The sequence below is a fragment of the Glossina fuscipes genome, unplaced genomic scaffold, assembly GCF_014805625.2.
Source record: "Glossina fuscipes isolate IAEA_lab_2018 unplaced genomic scaffold, Yale_Gfus_2 2, whole genome shotgun sequence".
Classification (NCBI taxonomy): domain Eukaryota; kingdom Metazoa; phylum Arthropoda; class Insecta; order Diptera; family Glossinidae; genus Glossina; species Glossina fuscipes.
The window spans coordinates 32,702,720-32,727,895 of NW_023998416.1; the positions used below are offsets into that span (position 1 = coordinate 32,702,720).

At 33.4% G+C, this 25,176-nt stretch overlaps 1 protein-coding gene across 3 annotated transcripts in view; it reads left to right on the forward strand.

The window, feature by feature from the left end:
• The first annotated feature begins 255 nt into the window (after nucleotides 1-255).
• The window catches only part of LOC119634201 (ets DNA-binding protein pokkuri), a 43,299-nt gene continuing 18,378 nt past the window's right edge, over nucleotides 256-25,176 (forward strand). The window contains exons 1-2 of one of the 3 annotated variants that reach the window (XM_038028234.1): nucleotides 256-552; nucleotides 1,560-2,308. The gene's annotated coding sequence lies outside the window, so the exon portion shown is untranslated. Of the gene's footprint in view, nucleotides 553-936; nucleotides 2,309-11,433; nucleotides 16,154-25,176 lie in introns of those variants that run through there. The other 2 variants (XM_038028233.1, XM_038028235.1) reach the window with 2 other exon arrangements.

Sequence of the window (25,176 nt, forward strand, 5' to 3'; positions counted from 1 at the left end):
AAATGTTACATAGTTTTGATGAAAATAATTAAAAAAATAAATAAATAAATAAATAAAATAAAATAAAAGTGCAATAGTATGTATTGTCTTGCACTCAAATTACAAGCACACACACACACATACGCATACACACACACACACGCACACACACAAATACACAAACACACACACATAGACTCGCTCATAGTGTTTTAATAAACAATTTTAAATGATTTCGTTGCCGAATATTTTATTATTGAGTATGGAATTTGTGTGTAATAAATAATAAGAAAACAAAGTGCAAATATTTTTTTTTTTCAAATCTTTTAAATATACAAAAACAAGAAAATCGGTTAAGCAATAATTGTTCGTATATTATGAATGTTTTCAATAAAAAAAAAAAAAAATCACAATAAAATAAATAAATAAGAAAAAGGAGATGATTGTGATAATGTCTTCTAAATACCACAAGAACAGTAAAAATTCTATCATTATTTATTAAAAAGTAACACTGAGGAAAAAGGAGAGAGAGAGAGAGAGAGAGAGAGAGAGAAAGAGAGAGGAACTCATGAGGTATAACAAACTTGAAATAATTTTGTTAAATTTTTGTTAGGGAGATAACATTCAACGTTAAATCCATCTCTGTCTGCCTTTATTATGGACCTCTTCAAATTGTGCTTATGCTGTCGTTCAAAAAAGTACTTTATATATATGGTGGTTATGAAAAACATGCAAGTAAATAAATAAATAAGAAAAAAAGAAGAAAAAGAACAAACAGATGAAATAAGAGGAATTTCTGTGGAATATAATAATAATAACAACAAAGCGGAAATACCAAAAAAATATATGTATAAACAGCTATAGCTATATAAATACAAACATACACATACACGCGAGCGTATAGACAAACATAGAGACAGACAGACAGACAGACAGACAGACAGACAGACAAAGTATAAAGAATAACAAACAAACCCCAACAAACAAATGCAAACAAAATTCAATAGTCAACATCAACGGCAAGAAAACAATTGCAGAAAACAGCCACAGCAACTAAAGCAATAACAACGTAATAACAACAGCAAGAAAAACAAAAAACAACAGCAACCCAAGTAATCTAAAGGGCTACAAGTGCAAAGCGTACAAATTAAAAGCAGTCAGTCAGACGTAGGAAAGAACGAAAAGTACATGCACGCACACACACACATTCGCACAGATACACACCCATACAAATGTATGTAAGCAAGCAAAAAAGCAAATATCTCAAAGAGCGCAAAGCAAGAAAGTAAAATAAAACACAAAGCAGAAGAAAAAAAAAATTGAAAAAAAAAAAACACAAAAAATCTCAGACGGAAGTATAGTAAGTCAACTTATGAACGCTTTGCTCGCTCGCTGACTCGCTCTTTAAAAACGTACACACAGTGTACAGTAGACACTCTTTATCCGACAAACACATGAATACGTACAGGGTGCATTTTTAACTTTTGTTTATTTTGTTTTCATTTTGTTGTTTTTGTTATTCTTTTTTTTTTTTCTTCAACGAATAAAATAACAATAAAAAAACGTATAAAATTGCTAAGGAATGCAAGAAGAGCGGAATTATAAGAAACTTTGAGTAGATGTCTTGTTATACCCAATAATAATGAATAAAAATGCCAAAATAAATAAAAAAAAAAAGAAAATATTCAAGTGAACGAAGAGATTAAGTAAATAAAAGAGAAAAGAAAAAAAAAAAAACAGATTTACAACATATCGTTACAGTCATTAGTTAAGCCGGAACTGTTTCAAAGCCTCCTTAAGTTGTAGTAAAACGTAGACGTATTGATATCGTTTTACCAAGTAAGGAAGGCATTCTTAAGCTATTCACTCCAGCCACAATATAATAGTTGACTGGTTCTTAAACACCACGATATACATATCTTCAACAACAAAGCAGCAAGCAACATAAGCTATATATCAATATATGATTACATTTCCATTTTTCGTTTTCCTTTTGCAAATTGAGAGTTATTGCAATAACACAAGCACCCCCACTACCCAGTATTATACACATATATATATAGACATATATATTGACAGTGTTCTGGGTATATAGACATCCGCTTCCGCGATGTGTTTGGCTTCATTCTCTAGTGCATAGTCAGCCGTTGTCTGTTCTTCTATGAGCTCACTCGTACACTTGCCTAGCTAACCGCCCGCCATCACGTCATCGTCATTGCCTACAATTTTTTTGTTTTTTTTTTTTTTTCGCTTTGCAAGCAGCTTAAATTACAACAATAATCATAACAGAAAAACGAGAAAAACACGTGCATGCAGACAGCAAGAACTGGTAAGTCGAAAAGGCTTTTTACAAATAATTTGAACTTTATTATGTTGTAAATTATCATTAAACAAGCAAAAAGTTTATATATGAACACCTTCGTATGAATCTTGAATATTCATCGGTATTGATACTAGGCTTGAACAAATTAAAGCTAATTACATATCATTCGTGTCGTAAGTACTGGTTTCTGAGTAAAAATAACTATAGGCTCAATACTTTATGGGCAACTTAATATGTATGAAAAAGCAAGCAAAATTTGTTTAAAGCATGCTCTTTAGGTCCGATTTTTTTTTTTTTTAGTTGGTCTTAGAAAATATTTATTTTCAACAAATTTGTTACCTACTAAGCTAGAGAATGTTTATGCCTAACTTCCGCTTTCTAATTTCGTAAACAGTAGATTGATAAACAACCGGAGATAGCGATAAGGTAAGGCGGACCAATATGATCAATGTTGACCAATCAGGTTCAGGGGATGTCTCTTATAGTTGTAACACGGTGACGATTAGACAAAAGTGAGGATAGAGTAAGAGACAGGAAATGACCGCAGCCTAGTGTGCGCATGCCTAATCGAAAGTCTTGTGCTTTCTCCGATCGAATACTCGCTATAGGTACAACTTAACTATGGTTTATGTAACTGAGATTTGCACCCACAAGCACTGACTTGGTCGTCGTGATTCTTAACTATACGGCTGCTCCCCGCAGAAATGAAATCCTTAAAAACTTCACTCCTATCAGAAATCCTTCCTAGCTGTAACGAACTACCGACCACGAACCGCAAAACTAGTAGTAACTTACTATCTCTTTGGCGGGTATTAAAATTAAATGCGAACTGAAAACAATCAAAGAAAACGCGTTTACCTTCAAGTGCCAGACTGGAGCTTGTTCATTTTTGAAGCCTCTCAGTATAATAAATGAAAGGCATACCATCCGTAAATGATCGCTTGAAACCCTCCTACAGATATCAAGATCCAACAAAAAATTGCCATACATCATAGACTTCTTTGCTATTTAGACATGAAAACCATTCTAACCTAATTTTTGCGTCTTTATGAGCACCAATAAGAGCGGACCGTTGTCTAAACAAATCAATCCGCGAAAAATATATATAACTTATGGCGACCAGATTTGTAAGATGGTATTATAATAACTCTACGCACTTTCTATTGTGCGTTTTTACAAAAATATATTAATAAAAATTATACATGTATATGTTCCACTATCTGAAAAGATCCAGTTTGTTGTCAAATATATTTCCATATCTTACCCATACTAGCATAAGCAATTTTATCGCTAAGTAAACCGATCAAGACCCAGTATGCAGCTGGTTTTGACGAGCATGTGGATGATAGGTTTTCTAAAATATATCGACGGGATCGAAAGTTATAAATGAAGATATGAAACAAAGATTCATGTTTTTTGAGATGACTCCAGTTTATTCTAGCACAGTCGTACTTATAAGCAGATCCCTACTCACTTTGTAGCCCCATATTCTTCATCGATTAAGGAATGTTTTTGTCTAATTGCAGCTTCTTATCTTCATTTTTTTGACTGTTCCTGCTCCAGATTTATTACGGGCCGCAGTGACCCGTAATTGCAGAAATAGGCATGTCTCGTCGTTGTCACGAAAAGTAGACCAGCAATAGAAAAACTGAATATGGGTATTTAACGGTATTTTCGTACAAATATTGAAATTTCGCATGCTTCAAAAGAAGTAATTTTTTTTAAACTCAACCGTTCAAGAAGCTCAAATTGACCCACGTGGTACCCAGACAACCTTTGGCGTCCTACTAAGACGATGTTTATTCCGCGGTTTTATGTTTCATTTTCATGAATTCCCACACCCCTTGCAATGTTTTAATTAATATTTGAGACACAAGGAAGAAAGTAAATAACTAGGTTTGTGTTAGTGACGGTTAAAACATGAATCTGGACATATGGTAGCCTTTTTTCTATATATTTTTCACTGATAAGATGAACTCTGGTTTAGATCGGAGGCGGCCCAAAAAGTTTATAATTTCACTTAGCGTAACAACCTTTCATGCCTAAAGAAATGCATGTAAAATAAAATCCACTTTAATGTCTGCCGTTAACCCCTTGAAATATCACCAGATTAAAAATTTCCACTTTCCTTCAAAGTTTTTTCCAATCATCATGAAATTTCTAATCGATATCATCACAAATAAAACGAGAAAAGTATAACAATTAATTAATGTGGTTATGACTGTTGTTTGATGTTCGATCGTCTGTACATTGCATTGGGGAAATTTATTTTGTAGAGCTTTCACGTTTCTGCCCATAAATCGTAAATATATTTGGAAAAAATTTCCGTAATTTTTTTTTGTTTAAGATTAAACGACCTGAAGCTTGTTTGTTAAAAGATCTTGTTAAGTATTAAGCCCTATCTTTTCTATCAAGGCAAAAAGCCTCATAAAACCGTGATAACTTTGCTTTTCAATAGATCTTCTTGGATATTAGACGATAACAAACTTTTGCAAAAATTTCGTAACGCAGACAAGAAAGTGCTATGATAAAACGAAGACAAGAGGCTATTAGAGGAAATTCTTTGTCTCTGAATAGATTTCTTACAGGCGTTTTTAGTTGTCGACCGAAGCTTTCTTGCGGTGAATTATTGCGACATATCATTGTTTATATTCGCTATAAAAGTGGGATGATATATTTTATATTGCGGCTACTTTTACCTACCGCCTGTGTATGCACTTAATTGAATTCATATGTACTACATATGTGCGGGCAATATGTGCATATGATATAAAAGTATTTCCGGACAATGGCACAACAACACGCAAATGAACCTATGAGACGTATATGTCAGTCTCTTAAAGCAGTTTGCGGAAAATATCAACGCAATGATCACGTTGTAAAGGAAATTATGGGTTATTCTGATTAGATTTTGTACGCTCACTAGCGTACATTTATATATATATTTATAAATAAATAATACAAAAATAATTTGATTTATTAACTTTAATTTTACAATCAATCGTAATAAACTTGTACATGCAACTGCATATACCTACGCACTCATTACTGTGTTTGCAAAGCACTTGGCTGATGTAGAGAAATAATTCCTTAGATTGTTTTCTTTTTTTTCTTTTATTCTAATATATAAGAAAAAGCGCTTGTTTTAAGAGAATGGGAAGAAATACTTTATTCGAAATAGCGTCCATCGCCAGCCATTACCCATTTATCCTCCATCGAAGAAGAAATCTATTTCGTGCTGAATGGACAAGCAGTCTTTAGAAGCTTTGCACAAAAGCATTCACTTTTTTTTTTTTTGAATACTGCCTTAATAGAAGACGCGCTAAAGTATGAAAATATACCGTATGTACGCTTCCGTTTGTAAAATTCAAAATAGATTATAAAGCATGTACGTAGCTTAGTTGTACATCTTAGTGTCTATCCATCAACTTTGCAGAATTCGGATAGAAAGCCAAATATCATCCAATAAGTCTCTGTACGCACTGTAACTTATAAATTAATAATCTCAATATCACCAAATTCTGACGTATTTCCATTAAGGGTCCTTACTACCTAAATATCACATGGACTCGTCAACATGAATACCTAAATGCCATCCTATGAACTTCTTGAGTGATGTATTATGTTGCCCGTAAATAATTATATATATTACGTTTGAAATCATGATCATGAATACGCCTATAAACTTCCTGTCAACAATAGACAAAAAACTGCAACATATGCTATATCCTTAGATGCCACAACTTTTCGACATATATTTAGGAAAACAATTTAAAACTTTGAAAATGAAAATAGGTTTTGACACACGATTTATAAGAGATATTAGAATTTGCACTAATATTTTCTATGGTCGCCCAAAAGGGGCACTAAAAGAATGCCACACTCAACTGATTAACAAAAATGAAACTTTCGTTGGTAAACGTAGCAGAGTTCCTTCTAAGCGAATGTAATTTTCTTCTCTCATATCCTAAACTACCTTCAGAAAAGGATGCGTGCAACATTCCAGGCGATTTAAGATAGGCCCAGCCATTAGAATCACTTTCTGATCTGATTTAAGCTTGTCTATCTGCCTAATGATTGTCTATGCGTTTTTGTGTTCAAGCCTGAAGTTCGCAATTTTCAAGATATTTCGATGGAATTTGGTTTATATACTAACATGCATTGACTCAAGAACGAACCGCATTGAAAATGGATTGAGGCGGAAAAAAGGCGTAAAGAAAGTACAATTTTTGAGTATTTCTCAACAAAAATCGGTGAAAAACTTTTCTTTATAACAGAAAAAAAATTTGGACAATTTAGATGTGTGTAAGGTTTTCAACAGTCGTCGGCATTTACGTATTTCATGTTAATAAGAGATTTCATCAACAAACCAATTTCTCTTGTCCTTATGTTATGCCTAATTTTCTTTAGGTCAACCTTAAATTAGTTTATTGTTTTGGATCGATTTGCATTATTTATGGTTGGACGGAACTAACCTCTCTACTGCTTATGAAAATTGCAATACTCGATTTACATGAACTTAATCTCTGTGATCTTTTATAGAAAGTATCTGTTATGTGAATCGAGAACTTTCCGTGTACAAACATGAGTAAAAGGTGTAAACTTTAAAAAAACCAGATCTCTTAAAGAGACTTTAGATTAAGGATTCCGAGCCGCAGTATAATGATCCGGTCAGCAAAGATTCTTATCTATGAGAGCGTAAGTAGAAAAATTTCTATTTTCGAAAATGGAATTATTCTGCCCTTAAAGCGTTTGCATTGGAGTTGATGTTATTAATGCCAAATGAAGTCGTGGAAAAAATCTCGTTTCCGTTACGTGAAGATGTTAATCACGATCAGTTTATAATTTTGACCGAGTCATCATAAAATGCATGATTTTACCTCTTCGTTCTTGTACCAGACATGTACTCAATTTGACAGCGTCGATAATTAGTGTACGACGAAATCGATGCAATTTAGTTTGTTTGCATTGCACGTGTGTGCTAAAGTGTGATTCATTCGCAAACATGTATTCAAATGTAAACAAATGCTTTATAAATTTATGTCATACATATGTACATATATCAAAATGAGTTAATTCAGAATTATGAATACACTTGAAACACATGTGCTTCCAAGTATGATATTTCAACGGAGTCACTGAGGTCATCTTCGTCAACCCTATATTAGTGCGAACATCCCATGAACGGTCCGTAACGTAAGTAAGCAAAAATTATCCAGTTTTTTGTACTCTACACCACTCATGGTACAAGCGCATATTAAATTTATGGGCATGTAGGCAACACCCGGACTTGAGATAGACCCTGCTTTTAATATACCGTTTACCTGTCTGTATTGTTTTTTATGTTCAATCAATTTCTGAAGCACTTTAATGGAATTTGGCAAAACGCCGAATCGGACCGCCTTTTCGACTACTTCCCATATAACACCTTCTTTTGAAAAGTCCTAATATGAATAACTGCAGGGTGGTGAAAACATTCCCGCTGCGGTGTGTTCACTCGCTTTTTTTTTCAAATCAGATTTGTTTCATCTGTGTTTTTGCCAATCTTGTTTTTTCTTTTCTTTTATTTTGAAATCTTTTATGTTACTTTCCTATGCTATTTAAATTATTATTCTGCGGCTGTTAATTGGCGAATTTTCCACATTTTCCAACAGAGAATCGTTCTGCGGTACATATGGTAGATTTTCCTGACACATTTATTGCTTTAGCGACGACGAACTTAACGCGTTTAGGTGATTTCATTCTTAATGTAGGGTTTCTTACATCCAGTTTTTTTTATACTGTGCTTACTTTCTTATTGTAATTTTAGATTGACGAATATTTTGTTTTAAAGTTAAAAATACTTAACGAATGTATTTATTTAAAGATTCAATAAGATGGAACTTCTTTTCCAGTAACTGAAAAAAAATTGAAAGTAATGACCAATATTATGAAAAGATTTAAAAGGGATAAGACGACAAACATATATATTTGCATTGGCTACATATGTTGATTAAATGGGTTCTGGGCCACGGTAATCATTAAAGTAAAACAATTTATACCTTTTCTTCTTAGCTGGAGATCCTAATTTATCCAATTAACTTCATTTATAACGCATATTATAAAACTGTTAAAGTTTATTGTAAGAAAATAGAAATGTTTCTTTTTCGCTTTTTTTAAGAGATAATACATAATTCCTTTTTATTGTTTTTTATTATTTCTAACGAGTAGGAACTAACTGCAGTAAATTGTATATTTAATTGGTTAAGCACATTTAGTTTTTATTCTGTTATAGGCAAATAAAAAATAGCAACAACAGTGATATACCCATTACCTAAAAATGAAGGCATGCTAATTTTATCGTGTCGGTAACATTTATCAGAGAATGTAAGAGGGTTCAAGAAAAAAGAAAAGTAGGCGTTGATTTATTTTCACACAAAACCTATCTTTCTGACAATTACTCATGAATTAAGATCACATTAAAAAGAAACAGTTGACTCTGCAAAGTTAATTTATATCATTTATGTGATTTACGGAATTTATAAAAGAATTGTACAAAATCCTCAACATTATCTCTGGTTTTATTATTTTTTCTGCTTCATGTAAAAAAAATTCGCATAAAAAGAGACAAAGGCTTATTCGGATTCGGCAGTATTCAGTAGTACCCATTTTGCCTTTAACAAGCACAAACTCAAAAATAAGCGCTTATCCGCCCATAAAGCAGCCTTCATTGTTTACGAAATCGGAAAAACGGAAATAAAAATAAGTAAAAACGCTAGCTATAGTGGGCCGAAGGAGACTGTCGGTAGGACAGGGTATAGGATAGCTCAGCGAATAACATCGGATCGCCCGGTAACAAAGCTTCGATCGTCCATCGGCCTCCATAAAGATTTCCTCGCATGTAAGACAAGTTTAGATCAGTATAATAAAACAAGAACATTATAGTCGAGGAAGGCCGCACAAGTTTAGTCCTTATATAGGCCAGAACCGAAAAATAAGCGCAAATGGTCCAAATTTTGTAGAATTCATTTTTGCATGAAATTATTATAACATTGTGGATCAATTTTCATCACCACATATTAAAACTTGACTCTTCTGCTCTAGAAACGATCAATTTTCGTGAAATTTTTTTTGTGTTAAATTATTGTTACGATATAATTCTCATCGTGAAGCATTGAATATTACACCTTTTTGTCGTATGAACTTCAGTTTTCGTTATATGGGAGGTGTTCAAAAATTGCCCCAGCCAGTCCAAAGTTTGGATACCAATTTGGAATGCCGAAATACTACTAATTAGCCACTTTTCCCAAAAAATTTTGAAAATTACATTTTTATGGAGAGTGGTCGAAAAATAGCGTCCGTCCTTGGCTCAAAACACGCTACTGTACTAAATTTTAATAAAATATCTCATAAACGGCGACCTGTAGCTTGAACACAAATTTTCATGGACAGACATCCGCAGGATAGGTGGACAGACAGGCTTAGATCAATTCAGATTTTGATTCTGAATCAAACTATAATAAAATAAAAGATGGGTCTATCGTAAGCCCTTCTGCGTGTTACATACGATCGCAGTAACTTAATATACGCTGTCCCACAAATGGTGTAGGGTATAAAGTCCTTTAAATGTGTTACATGGAAGAAACTTAATATACGCTTGTATATGAAGCGGTGTAGGGTATGAAAAAGTAAAGATTTTCGAAACTTTTGCGTCGATATCAATCTAAAAACCATTTTAAACATAATTAATAAACATATGCGAAATGCAAATTCAATAGTCAACCGGGGGTTTTGCGTTTATGAGAATATTTCTTGTTTTTGTTGAAAGATAATTTTTTGAATCACCTTAATGTTCAAATGCAATACCTAGATATAGGAAGTATTATTGCTTATTTTTATTAAAACAGAAACGCGGCTAGTGTATATAGTTAAGTACAGATATACGCATATACACAAGCATATACACTTATACATACACTCTGTAAATACGCTTCTAAGTCCAATACACAGATCGCTTAATAGAACATACTCATACTTCATTTACTAATAGAAATGAGAGAGGGAGAGGGAGAGGGAGAGGGAGAGGAATTCATACTTGTCGTGTATAAACACAATGTCGCGTTGTTATCGACAGTGACATCAGAAACAGCAATACTGAACGACAGAAAATGAAATCTTATCTAAAGAACCGACCGCGAAACAAAAAATAAACAATTGCTAGTAAAATAACTGTTCCTGCTTCGAGTTTGATAAGCCTGAACGGAAGGGATAAGGAAACTAATAATAAATTCTTCTAAATTAATCTCCAAGGACTGCACGAAGTGCATCTTTTGGCTGATCTTCTATCTCTCCCTCTTCAAAATGTTATTCTTTATGGTGTAAGCTAAGTCGATAATAATTCTTTAGGCAATTCGAACCGGACAGCAGCAAAGCAATAAACCCCATAATTTAATTCAGATGGGGAGGAGAAGGAGCATGATCTGCTTACCTCTAATTGTTTCGGCCAATTTATTTACAAACGAAATATAACGTAACGTTGAGCGATCATTATAATTGCTGTTGTTCCTCTTTTCTTTTTTTTTTTTTTTTTTTTTCTCTTCTATTATTATAAAATTTATTCTAAAAAACTTCTTATATGCATAGACGCATACAAGCGTACAAAAAACGCCTTCCTTGTCGTACATATGTACACAGACATATGTGTACATATAACCAGCAAGAGAGACGTCGACGCCGTTCAACGTAAACGACAGTAACATTGTTGATGATGATTGTTCTAAAGCGTGTTTTCTTCTATCTTAGGAGGTGGTGATAGCGTTGGGATGGTCTTTAATATTTCTATTTGTATTTATATACACACATGCACAGCTAGTAATATTGCTACTACTACTACTACTACTACTACTACTACTACTACGACTACTACTACTAACACTACTCCTAGTACTAGTACGGCCACTACTACTACTACTCCTATTATCATCACATTACTATTACTACTGCCACCACCACTACTATTACTATCACTACTGCAACGGGGAATGAATATGCGGTTAAACGTAAAACATGAAAAATGAAAAAAAAAAAATTCAGCACAAGTTAAGTAAATATAAAAACGCGAAATTCACTTCCGCATTGCTCCACAAAGACATTAAGACACTGAGCGAACAACACAAATATTGGCTGATATGTACATACACTTTTGAGTACACGGAGAGAATAAGGTGAATAAGCAAACAGACACAAAATTACAAGCCTTTTACACTGGCTGCGTACAAACCAGACAAATCTAATATAAGACAGCGTTGCTACAATGACGCTGATGCGACGCATTGTCGTTGGCATTACAAATACAAGACGTTATAATAGTGTGGTTGCTGTTATTATTGTTATTGTAAATGCTTTATGGGCGGAACGACAAAACACAATGTTTTACTTTAACTGCACTGGGTTATAAGGTCTTACTTTTTTGTTTAGAACAAACTGAATACCTCTTTGCAAAGAAGATACGGTATAATGCATAATCCAAATCTATTTTGCATGCGCATGCGCGTAGGTGTATTTATTTACTAATTTAAAATGGCAAAAAAAAAAAAAAAAACAGGAAGAAAAAACCACATAATAAATCCATGTAAACAGCTTCTTGAAACGTGTACATTATCTATATATAGAATCGTCAAAAGATTTTTCTTCGCTATCATCGGGAAATATGGGATCGATGTGATGCTTTTTTCTAACCCAAACTATCAGAACAATTGCAAAATCTTCATTAGTCATATTAGTTCGCAAAGCTTATCCTAACCCTTGCGTATAAATATTGCATAAAAAATTATTTTCCTCATCTTCAACTACCCGGACGATACGAATAGTTCCAAACGCAATCTTAAATGAATTTTCTTGCATTTCTCTATCCCGTACATTGCTAAATTATTCCTGCTTTTAAAAACACGTTAACAGTTTTGCAATAGTTCGATTAAAGAGAAGTCTTTTTTCAAAGGCGGCACTCGACAATTCGATTCTTTCGCCACCTACGCCTCCTGTTGCTCTTATTGAAGTCATACGGCGGAAGTATACAGTCTTCCGACAAACCAGTTACAAGACGATTTCGATGATTACATATAATCAAGAAACGCGCATAATTCTCTCTGTTCTTCGCTCCCTTCCTACGTGGAATTTTTTAGATCGCCTCCCTTTATTCATTCTTTGTACATTTGCGTAGTTATACTTTACCACTTGAGGTAAAAGGATATATTAAGTTTGTGGGAACGCATACAACACCCCACAAGAAGTGGAGATAGACCCCACGTGTATTAAAACGATCGATTAAGAATCCCTTCTACGATTATCTATCTATCTGTTCAAGATTTTTCTTGCGCTCCACCTAGCGTTCGTAATCTATGAGATACTTTGATGAAATCAGGTACATCGACGTGTTTTGGCCCAACGATGTTCCCATTTAATACCTTATTTTGAAAGGCCTTTATATGAATAACTACATCAAGAGAAATGTTGTAAGGTGTTTTAACAGATTTTCCATTTATTTTACTTATTTAATATACATTTTGAATTCAACATCAAAAAACTTTAGCTAAATTAGTTTACTTAATATCGATTACCATATGACAATAAGACAAAACGAAAATGCTAAACATGAAAGAGTTTTACAAAGTCTAACTCGCAGTTCCTTTTTTTTTTTAAGCAAATATTCAAAGCTTAGTCCATCGAAACAATTATAAGGACTGCCCGGTGAAATTTCTCGCAGAGATGTCATAAAGAGTGACCTTTGTCAATGCAATGGCATGCCACTTACCAACCGATCAGTTTGGTGTTTGAAAAGACAGGCGGCACTTTCTACAAGTTGACCATGCTATACTTGGACGTTCTTTAAAGATGTAATTAAAAAAATATCAAATAGATGTTTGATGCTGTTTGTGTAAACAATTAACAAGGATGCTTGCAATAAAAAAACTCAGTAAAATTGGAAGACCTCCTGTTATTTCCGTTACGCTTGCCAAGCTAATGACGGGTATTTGAGAATCAAAGAAGTTTTTCTAGGGCTTTGTCAACAAACCTTGAAATGCCGGCGCTATTAAGCATTCGTTTTAAATTTCAGATCGATTTCACACAATTAGCTCTATCAAGTACTATTAAGTGCTGCTAACTAATCGATAATCTGTATAGTCATTAATTGCTAAACATTAATAAATATTTGCTTTAAAGCTGAAATCGATATATACTGCTTATGCTGGAGTAAACTGCTTGAGAAATCTTTTACATAAATCTGTCTATTTTTCTACACATCACAGTCGGTCATCGATTGTTGATTTGCTAAATTTTAAAGTAAGAAGAAATATTTCTATTATATTTTATATCGCAATCTTCTATCAAGGGGCTGATCCTAGACGTCGTTGTATTTGAATTCAGATCAATTTCTATTATTTAGAATAGAGGGCGAAAAAAAAAAAATGTTAAACAAAAGTTTTACATAGCATGGCTTCATAAGCATATCCCGCCTCCTTAACGTAATCAAATAAATGTTTTACAGATAGATATGATAAAACTTTTTAATATGATAAGACTTCGAGTTTTTTTCTCGAATTGAAGAAACATATACGGACAAGCGAATAGGTAGATAAACATTATTATTCACTTCGGCACACTATTATACTAAAGCCAGCGAGCTCTGTACGGGACATATAGTGATGGCCACGCTTTTAGTGCTTAATTTAAAAGACAATGGTTAGCATTGGATATGTTATTTTGAACAAAGCTCTTAAGTGACATTAAAATGTTCTATAAGGAATCTAAACCTGATTGTTATTCTTTTCGGTTTAAGTCACTGCTTTTTTTTTGTTATGATCAATCACCCAGCGGGGTATGTCCCCTGTTCGTGTAACACGATAACACGAATGGAAAGAAGTGATGGAAGAGAAAAGGATAGGGGAGATAGTGATGGCAGCCTAGCGAATGGGCGCCCAAACTCTAAGTGTTATTGTGAAACGAAGTAACATAATTTAGATCTATGAAGGAAATGGAGGATTTTTTATCGGCGACTATTAAAAAAAAAAAAAAGAAAATGATATAGTTTTGATATTAGCCGAGTCGGTTTCAGCATGTCCGCCCATCCCTCCGCAATGTATTGTTAGAGATGAAAAATAAAGACTTTCCATATTTATTTTAAGAGAACAATTAACTTAAAATTCTAAGCCGATAAAGCGTGTTGTTAACGATTCCGTGGCGAAAAAGTTGGGATAAAAGGTAAAACGCTTCAATATATAGGTAACGAACTGCAAGCAAACATTTAAGAGACCAGTTGTAAAGATTTAGTGAACGAATAGATCCAATCTCCAATTGATGATGAAACTTTGCAATGATTGGGATTCGTGACAATGAATAGGAAATAATTAAATTAGTAAAATAATACATGGCTTGCGGAAATTTAAGAGTTCGCTTCTCGCTCTCAACGAACGATTGATTACATAAGAACTATGGAAAACTTATTTATGTAGAAATATTTTAATACTACATCAATCATCGTGATAAAGCCACACTTTCACGTTACTGTTAGCTGAATTCCCCCCAAAAATCATCTAAAGCAATTTAATACCAACCTGTTGTATATTCGTTGTTGCTGTTTTCTCTGTATTAAACGAGCTCTCTTCTCAGCTCTCCGTTTTCCATGTATGACGCATGCAAAGAAATGTCTTTTTCTCTCTGTCCGTTTAACTTACTAGGAGCAATACAAAGGCTTTTTTTTATTTTATATATGTAGGCTTTGCTTGGTTATTTGTACTCAAGTAGTAATGCATTGTATTCTGCCGTTTTCTCGTGCTTTTTCTTTGGTTTAGCAACTGGTGAGTTGAGCTAATCACCACCGTATGCGGAAGCTAAACTAGTTTTCACTTGACTTGGTATGGATGTGCTCCACTTACAGCTGAATGCGATTGTTATTGTTTTTGCCTTTTTTTTTTTTTTTTTTTTTTTTGCTATGTGCATGTTGAATGTAGCTGTTTGCAGTTACTGTTACTTTGACGACATTTAAAGCTGATCGAAAGCTTCTGATTCTATCACATATTTGTGCTGTAGAAAAACACTTCCTCAATCTTTTCAACGACGACAAGCAAGCAAGCAAGCAAGCGAGCAAGCAAGCAACAACAACAACAGCATCAGTAATTTACATGCCTGCAGTTCATTTGCCGTAAATTTATGTGGGTTGGCTAAGGGGGAAAAAGGGAATAGAATTTATACTTAATATGATGATAATTGAATAACAACACAATGAATGCTTAAAAAAGCATTTTTTATTATTATTATTATTATTATTTTTATTATTTTTATTTTTTTTTTTTGCTTTTTATTTTATTTTTCTTACTCGCCAGACAGAAATTGCTTATTTAATTCTAACAATATAAATAAATACTTGCATATGGAAAATACGCCAGCACTTGTTATAAGAAATCATTTATAGGAAAAATTTTTCTATTATTTGTATATACATAAAATACTTACATTCCCACTCAGAAAATAAAAAAGTAAAAAAAAAAAATGATATGACGAAATCGTTTCAGAGGAAAAATCGAAATGTTTTAAATGTTTGTATTTAATGAAAACAACACCAACAACAATAGTAGCAGAAGTGCATATAAAAGCGAAGAAAAGAGACTAAACAGATCTGTTTGCGGAAATTGAGTAACGCAAACAGAAAATGTCATAAGATTATGAATACGTACGGTGTGTGGCGTTGTAATAACAATAATAATAATAAAAATAATAATCATAACAACAACAGCGAAACCACACAAACATTATTAATAAAAACCAAATAAGAAAGAAAGAAAGCTTTAACAACAGCCACACACAACACTTCAAACGGTAAGCACCTAGTAACCCAACGAACCATTTAAACAAATACTCACTCGCTCACTCAGTCAGTTAGTCAGTCGAACAGTCTGTGAAAAATAGACAAATAAACTACAAAAAAAGAAAAAAAGAGATAAGCGCGTTCAGTCACAGTTAAATAGTACCAAGTAACCTGTTGTGAATTATGTTACGAACGTAACATGTTTCGAAATATAGGAAGTCTTGATTGAGTTACAAATACATATAAAAACTACCACTTGCTCACTCACTCAAACGCTATGTCTTGGCTTGTCTGATGGTTGCTGTTGCTTTAGCTGCTGATTTACGTTTCTTTAACGCTTAACGGTCTCTTACGTATTCCATGGTATTATCTAACGTTTGACGGCAGCTACTAGTGACGCTTTTGGAATACCTTACTAACTGCTAACTAAAAAGACGGCAAAAAAAAAAAAAATGGAGTTAGCCTCAATATGTAGCAAATCGCTAACCAAATTTTTGAAAAAAACTCCCTCCAGTGTTAATAGAAGTGTGCGTTACATATTTCTTTGAGACGACTGGGAAGCTATGATTTAAGTAGGTGAACGCAATTAAGTAACATTTTCCTACATATACATATATATATATATATATATATATATATATATATATATATAAAAGCAAGTAACCGAATTATTTGCTCAAGTACTGAATATTGTTACCAGTTTACACTGCCTGTTACACACATTCAACTCGCGTAATTGTTAGAAAGCAGTGCTGAAAATGGGAAACATACTGACGCTAGTGTATCCTAACATATATAGATAAAAAAACAAAAAAAAAAAATACAAAAAATACAAAAAATATTTCTACTTCTGCCTCCCTTTCTGTCGACACAAAAATACATAGCGTTGTGTAATAATCTTCAACTAACTGCCGAAATGCAACCATTATGCACTTAACAACAAGTACTGAAGGCAAGTTTTTTTGTGTGTTACCTGATAATACTTCCTTATTTGTGAATGCCATCAAAAGCTATTGTCTATTATTGATCAGGTGTTAAACAGCAGGAGTTAATTTCTTTGTTCAGCTTTTCCTACGTTTTGTAAGAATTTTATTTTCTTGGAAATATTTTATTTCTCTTCCGTACCTTTATCTACTCAAGAGGTCCTTTTGCAATAATCACACTTGAAGACTTGTTGTCTTCTTAAGTACATAAATTTACTTACACACAGAATAGTCGTGCTGTGAAAACAGCTGCATTAGTTATAGAGGACAGAATTTCCCATTCCTTGTGCATCCATTTGAAAAATAGTAAAATTATTATACCTCATCTTATGGTGTCGGGCATATTAACTTTGTGTAGATGTGTGCAACACCTAGAAGGGCTTAACATAGATCCATACTTTATTGTACCAACACATACAGAATCATTTTCTGCCTGAATTTAAGCTTGTCTGTCCATACGTCTGATATCTGTCCATATAGTTGTATTTTAAAACTACAAGCCGTAATGTTAGAGATATTTTAATGGAGTCCACAGACGTGTTTTGGCAATAGGTCTAATTTGATCGAACCATTTTTACGACCTCTCCCCATTCAACACCCTGTTTTGATCGAGTCGTTATATGGAAACAAGTGATAGTGGTCAAAATTTCAAAATTCTCTGAGTAATAATATTTCGACATCTTGAAGTGCTGTGAAAAATTTGAATCACATACGGGCATTTCTGCGACTCTCCTTCCCTCTAATATTTGATATGTTGTTATGAGGCAAATTAATCAATAATAGTAAATTAACGTGAAAATTAGTTGTACCAAACTTGGATCACATAGATCCCAGGTCACAAAGGCGTTCTCATGGAAAGTGTGCCTTTATATCGTAACACAGTATAATATTTAGTGCTTCATCACAAAAACAGAGGAAAATTAGGTTTGCTAAATTTAAATTACTTTCGCTTACGTTTTGGATTCTCCCCATGTAACGGCGCCCTTCACGTGGAAGCAAATTTTTGACTGTAATATATTACAATGAAGAATTGCATCAAGCAGTTAACTGTGTCGACCTTTTCAGCAATATCCTCTTATACTCGTTAAACACAGAATGTGTGTATTATGCAATTAAGTTTTGACGAAACGACTTGACAAAGTGACAAATATATTTTCTAAAATATATTACCACGACAAATATACATTCATAATGATAAAATTTATGAGAAAATCTGACAAGGAGAAATGGGCGGATCATGACAAACATCATCATACGCTTCTAACTCGTTAAATTAATTAATGTAGGATGTTTAACGGTCGGCAATATCTGACTATAATATTTTGACATTTGTTTAGAAGAGCGTTGACAAAATTCTCAAAGAGAGAAACAAGAAAAGGATTAAGAAATTTTTTGTGTATTGTCTAACACACGAGGTAGTCTTGACAATTGACGAAATTTTGCTACACATGCGCCCATTTTCAAAGCCAATTTTTCACGCAACACTATGACACAACCGAGAGCAATCCAACAACAGCTACAAATATGCTTAGCATAGATAATTTTCATGTCAACAATGTCTTACGCCATCCCATTTGCACAGAGTGCACAGTCATGCTTCAATGTAGTTGGAAAGACGTGGAATAAAATCTGCTTAACCGATAGGTCGTATTTTTTGGGTGTTAAAAATTCAGAAAGTTAAAATGCTATTTATAAAACTTTGAGGATTTGCTTTGAGTCCGCCACAACAAGCGTATATGTATACAAAAATTAAAAAAAATATGTTGTAAGGGCGTGCCAATCCATGCATCGTGACACTACCGATGTTAAGCTTTTCAATGCCTCTCCGAAAAATTTCTGGCATTTCTAAGGTGAATACGTAGAGCCAATGTTAATCACATCCATTTTCACACTTGCACTTTAGACGACGCTCGTAAGTATTTATCTAAAAAGATTGTAGAGAAAATTATAGACAGATCCCGCCGTGTTTGCTACCATATCTATGGCCAAAGGCAAGCCGGCAGTCGACAAAATTATCGAATTAAACGACGTTTTATCGGACAGGTGTGTATCGCTCACTTGTGCTTTTAAACAGAAAGTAAGCTACGGTATCAGAAGAGTCGAAAGCTGAATCGCTGGGTGTTGAGAGAAAATTAAAAGAGTGGATGAACCTCAATCAATTTTCGACAGACATTGTATCGAGCGAAATGGTTTATTGAACATTCTGCTAACTACCAATGAGACTGAATGGTTCGAGTACAAATCAACACAGAATATATCTACTATGAAAGACATATTGCAATTTAGTTGCAATTGCATCGTATTTCATTAGCGAAGGCCCTAACAATAAATTACTGATCAACGGAAAGTCGAACAAAGCTAAATCTTACGCTGTTTAAATATAAATTTTCTTTATAGGACAACTTATGAGTGTTTCGGAACGACACTTAACGAAAACTCCAAGCCCTGAAAACCCTTGGGCGTTTTTATCTATGAATTTAAATTTCAGCTTCACACTAATAAGTAACGAACTCCAATTTACTAACAATTTATTAACAATTTTCAGCTCTGTCTAACAAATGCAATTAAATATCAGGTTGATGAATAAGTTCGAGATTGATTCAAACAAAGTTTGAAGAGAATGGTTTTATTAATAAGGGCACACTCCTTGTAATAGTTTCTACTACATAATGATCTACAAGCTTATCGACTCGTTTTTTGAAGAAGGCGACGACGTTTTTCCGCAAAACATATCGTAATAAAACATTGGACACTCGCTTTGGAATTCTGATTTTTTTCAATCGAACTGCATACTACGATCAATAAAGATGATAATCGAAAATTTCAACTCTTGACGAAATTTATGCTGCATTACGTGCTCCATTTCGAAACATTTTCCCACGGCAAGCTTTCTTATGTACTGATCTATTTGAATGATACTTGGCAATAAAGTGATATGAGACGCTATAATCTTTTCAAAACGGCACATATTAACGTCATCTATGAAAATCAACCATGAACTTATGCAATCACCTGATGCATTCTATATGAAAGCATTACTAATTTTCAATTTTTGAACTAATCATTAAGCCATGAAATATGGACAAGGGTACATATTTTATACCGATATTTTTCGCTTTATCATTTAGTTATAACTATGCTTGCTTAAGCGTACTATAAATTTCTGATCACCAGAAGATCTTAAAATGATTTAATTTTGAAGACGTAAAAATTGAAATAAATAGATTTTCGGATTATTTGTATCACGATATTCATATGACTGGATACGATAGGGAATATATGGGAAGTGGTCGAAAAAGCAGTCCGATTGTAATTTTAAATAGTGTTCGTACCAAAATTCATCAAAATAGCTCGGAAATTGTGACCTGTAGGTTGAAAACAAGACAAGACAGACGGACAGACGAGCTTAGATCGTTTCAGAAAGTAATTCTAAATCGATCGTTGTAACACATTAACAGGTGAGCCTATCTTAAGACTTTTAGGCGTTGCAAACATCCGCACAAACTTAATACATCAATTAAATCGATCTATGGATCGGCCCAGAGTTGGCGAAAAAACCGACTTGTTTGCATTTCTTCTGAATATATCTCATAATATGTGTTAGGTCGTTAAACTTACGGCTAAAAATATTTCCGGAATGTCAGTTCAAATGTTCGTCATTAATTTCTAAAGCGACAATATATAAGCAAAAAGAAGCATGTATTTGTAGTTCTTAGTTCGCGCAACGCTCCTATTTTCATTGCAATAAAATTCTGCAGAAATTTAATTTGTGATCATGTTTTACTATTATTTCAGTATTTAGAGATCTTTACACGACACTGTAGGCAACTATTATACACCCTATCCGTCCACAAACGATATGACGATCGTAATTAACGCAAAACTTCTATTGGCAATTAAAGGCTGCGCTGCGAGTCAATTGCCGTTTCTGTCTTTTCGTTTCCTTTATATATTTTTTGTGTATGATAAATCAGTTTCCGTTGATTGTGAATTTTCTACTGTTAGTTAAACGCCTGAATATCAAGATAAAATTAATAATAATATAATCAGACGATCAAGATGTGATTCTCGCATGTATCACATTCATCTTTATTACTGTAAAAATATTTCAATATTAGTTAAGATATCAATTTCAAAATACGAAAACAACACTTTTAAACACTACGTAACTTGTGCTACAAAGGTATATTAAGTTTGCGCGGATGTATACAACACCCAGAACAACTAAGATAGGCCCATCTTTATTACACTGATCGCTTTATGAATTGATATAAACTTGTTTGTATGTCTATCCATCTGTTCTTTCTACACTCACCTGTTTTGATGCGAGGACGAACGTTATTGAAAATGTTTCGCGTCGGACTACTCTTGCAGCCACTTCCCATATCACGGCTTATTTTCAAAATAATTATACGAAACGATGTAGGGTTCTGTAAGTTATGTAATGGCAGACCGTAGCCCACTGTAGTGCTTTCATTTCTTTGTTGATATCATTTTGTGTCTCTGAGTCATTCAATTTAGCTTAAGTAAAATAAATAATTATCTCCTTGGCATGCACAGATTTGTCTTCAAGTCATTTTACTTTTTGCAACTTTGTAGTTGTAATGTTTTGCATAATTTGAGAACTTTTTTGACGTTAATTATATTTACGGTATGTGGGGACAGCAGAGTATAAATGCAATTGACACGAACATTGTCATCTTATCAAGTGAATTATATCCTATAACAAAATGTCATTCATTGTCAACATCACGGAATGATGCAGTATAGATATCCATGAAGTAGATATATATGTTCATGCATGTACGTACATATATATATACATATGCTCTCGGGTTAAATATTATACTCGTATAGTGGTACATAATTGCAACAATATCGCTAACCACTGCCACCACTACTATCAAAACGGTTGCATTTAATTACGGTAGAGCCAACAATAATCATAATAATAAGAATAAAAATGTAATAATTAGACACAAATGAGATGCAGTGCCGTTAGCCATAACATGGAGTCTTCTTTCATTTCCATGTCGTTATATATGAAAATGTCACACAGTTTATGGTGTTAAGCACTTTGCGGCATACACATCAACTCCTACACTTTATTATAGTATGGCAAAAACCAGCACCTACTTCAGTTTGTAATAACATCTTAGACGAAACAATTGTTTATTTTTTTTTTTGCTTTTTTTTATTTTTATTATTATTATTAGCTTGTCTTTGACTGTTCCTCACCTTTTCGTTACACTTTAGTCCTTTCTTCCTTTACTGCAAGTATTTATAACACAATACGTAATGTTAAAAATGCAACATTGTATGAGTTAAACCTGAAGATCATTGTAGGCATGTTTTTTCTTTATTTTTGTTACAAAAAAAAAAAAAAAAAAAAAGAAAGAAAAAAAAGAAATAATAACAATAATAATAATAATAAAGTATCACTCTTATCTTCTTCTGCTTCGTTGACAATAATATTTTAATTACATTCTATTTCTGCTTGTATTCTACTGCACTTTCAATTGTCGGTGTGCATGTATGTAAATGTTTATAGCAGCTGTATATAAGAAGAACATTTTCAAGAGAATTTTGCACATATATTATTATATACATAAACATATAAACAATTACCGCAAGATTATCTCGCTTAAGGAAAGGCGGAAATTAATGATGTGAAAGAAACCACAACTTACTTAAACCAACGGATAAGCATTGTTATAAATTATTGCTTCTAAAAATAAATCTAAATGTGAATTAAAAATTAATTGATAATATCAAATGTGATCTTATGGAATTTTTTTTTGTTTTGTTTTTTCATCATATTTATGCAACTACGTATATAAAAGCAAGCAATTGAAATAAGTGCTAACCAGCTACAAGTTACTGTAATGATTTCCCAAATGATCAAATACGGAGGTATTCTAATTTCACTCACCACAATGTATTTCTTTTTAAATTCGTCGAAAATCATTTATTTGATAAAAGTAAGTCCCCAGCTGAACCCATCAGTTTGTCTATCCATAGAACGGCTCTGTTGATGGGATTCTCCAAAAGTTAATATAGAAATACGTTATACATGCATGTATCGTTATATGTACATATATTTATATATATGTATGTTTATATGTATGAATGTAAATAGGTACGCATATCTTCTCTTTTTGTTTATGGGGGTAGTGGCAGCGCACTACAAACTAGTGAGTCTATGCAATTGGGATAAAACATCGAAATCGTTTTCGCATTACTTCGAGATAGACCCTTGGTCCATCTTCGATTGACTTCTACCTCTGAGAGGAGAGGGATGAGAGTACAGATTCCTCTCTTTTTCCTATTATTGTTGCCACTCCGTGAACACATTCTGCCGAAAAGCTGTTTCAACTCGACGTACGTCGGTGTTACCTCTTTTATCTGTTCTTGTTTCCTGTGCTGCGTTGCGGTTTATAGGCATGTAAGTACGTACGCGTTTACGTATCATCAGCTCTATTCAAATTATGTCAGGAATCGATGTGCAGTTTGGCTTTGCCAATTCGCCGGCCTGTGCTCCATAGCTCTTGCAATGCTTGACAGACATTTCCACAAAACGCATCAACGTTCACACAATCGTATTTTCTAATGTTAACAGACATTTTTGAAGAGGAATATTTAGAAGCAGAAATTTTCAAGGTTTACTCTGTGAATTAAATAAAACCTACAGAAAAAATCTAAATAAGAATTGCCAAAAAAACTCACGTCACGCTATAAAGTAAACTCTATGAAGCAAAGGTGCTAAGTAACACTTTACAGACACACCCAGAATTTAATAAACCACTCGATTGTCGATTTGCCACTTCAAACTTGTAGGTTAGCACTGGCAGTTCCATTCAAGATTTGATGATGACTTGCGCTTAGCTTTATCCAAGTCCGCTCATATTTCGACTAGTTCAATGTGTCGAGTCTTAATAACTTAATTATGAGAAAACTGTTACTAAGATGAGAGGAGTGAGAGAGCAATGGAAAAAAATCAGACGCCATTCGTTAGATTCTAAACAAGATTGGCTTCGCTTTAACAAATATCGAGACCTATAAGCCTAAATTAAGAAAACAAGCTGTAAAGTGGATTAAGTCATCAAAAAAAGATGCAGCGAAAATTTTTTACATTGCAAAAGATATTGCTTTTAATTCATTTCATGATCTCCTAAGATCTATATCAGCAAAAAAATAAGGCAAAAACTCGAGAGTAAACATCTGTCGTAGCAAAGTCTCATAATACCTATATATTAAAGGGGTTATTTGTCCCACTCTGCGTACAATTCATCTAAAAACGACGCAGAACAGACAATACTGTGTAGAATTGGTATTTGTGGCTTCACTTTCGTAAAACGTACAAACAGACACAGATACCTTCCTTTATCCGTGAAGCAAGAACTTGACATTATTTGCGCAGCCATACAGATTGGCATTTGTACTGCGAATTTTATATGGGCGATTAATCTAATAGGCCTTCACTTTCATTTTCTTCATTGAACTCATATTCATATATACAAACGCTTGGGGTTATCATTTTCTAGGTGAATTAATATTTACTTGTTGAAGTAGTGGATATCACAGATTCGTTCAAAGACTTCAATACACAATTTTCTTAGGTTGTTATTAATATCTGTTAATTTTCTAGTTAAGATTCCCTACCGCCCATCTAATCGATATTTATGCATTGTAAAAACAAAAGCAATATCAATATACGTGGAAATGCTTCGATACATCATTTTTATTCCCATAGTTGAGTGCATTAAAATGATCATTTAATTTCAGTTCGCGAAACAAGAAAAAAAAATCACGATCATTTAGCTTGTGTCGTATAAATCTTGAATACAATTTCCTATATTAAAGTATTTAAGGTGGTTTTTGTTGCGTCTTTTTTTTTATTTTTTATTTTTTTCTGATTTTTATTATTATTCGCAAACGTAGGAAATCATTTAGATACGAACCGTGTTGTATATGTGCAGCTGTTTAACGACCGACACAATCTTTTGTATACTTTGAAAAGTGCAGCAGCAACAGCAACAGCAACAGCAGCA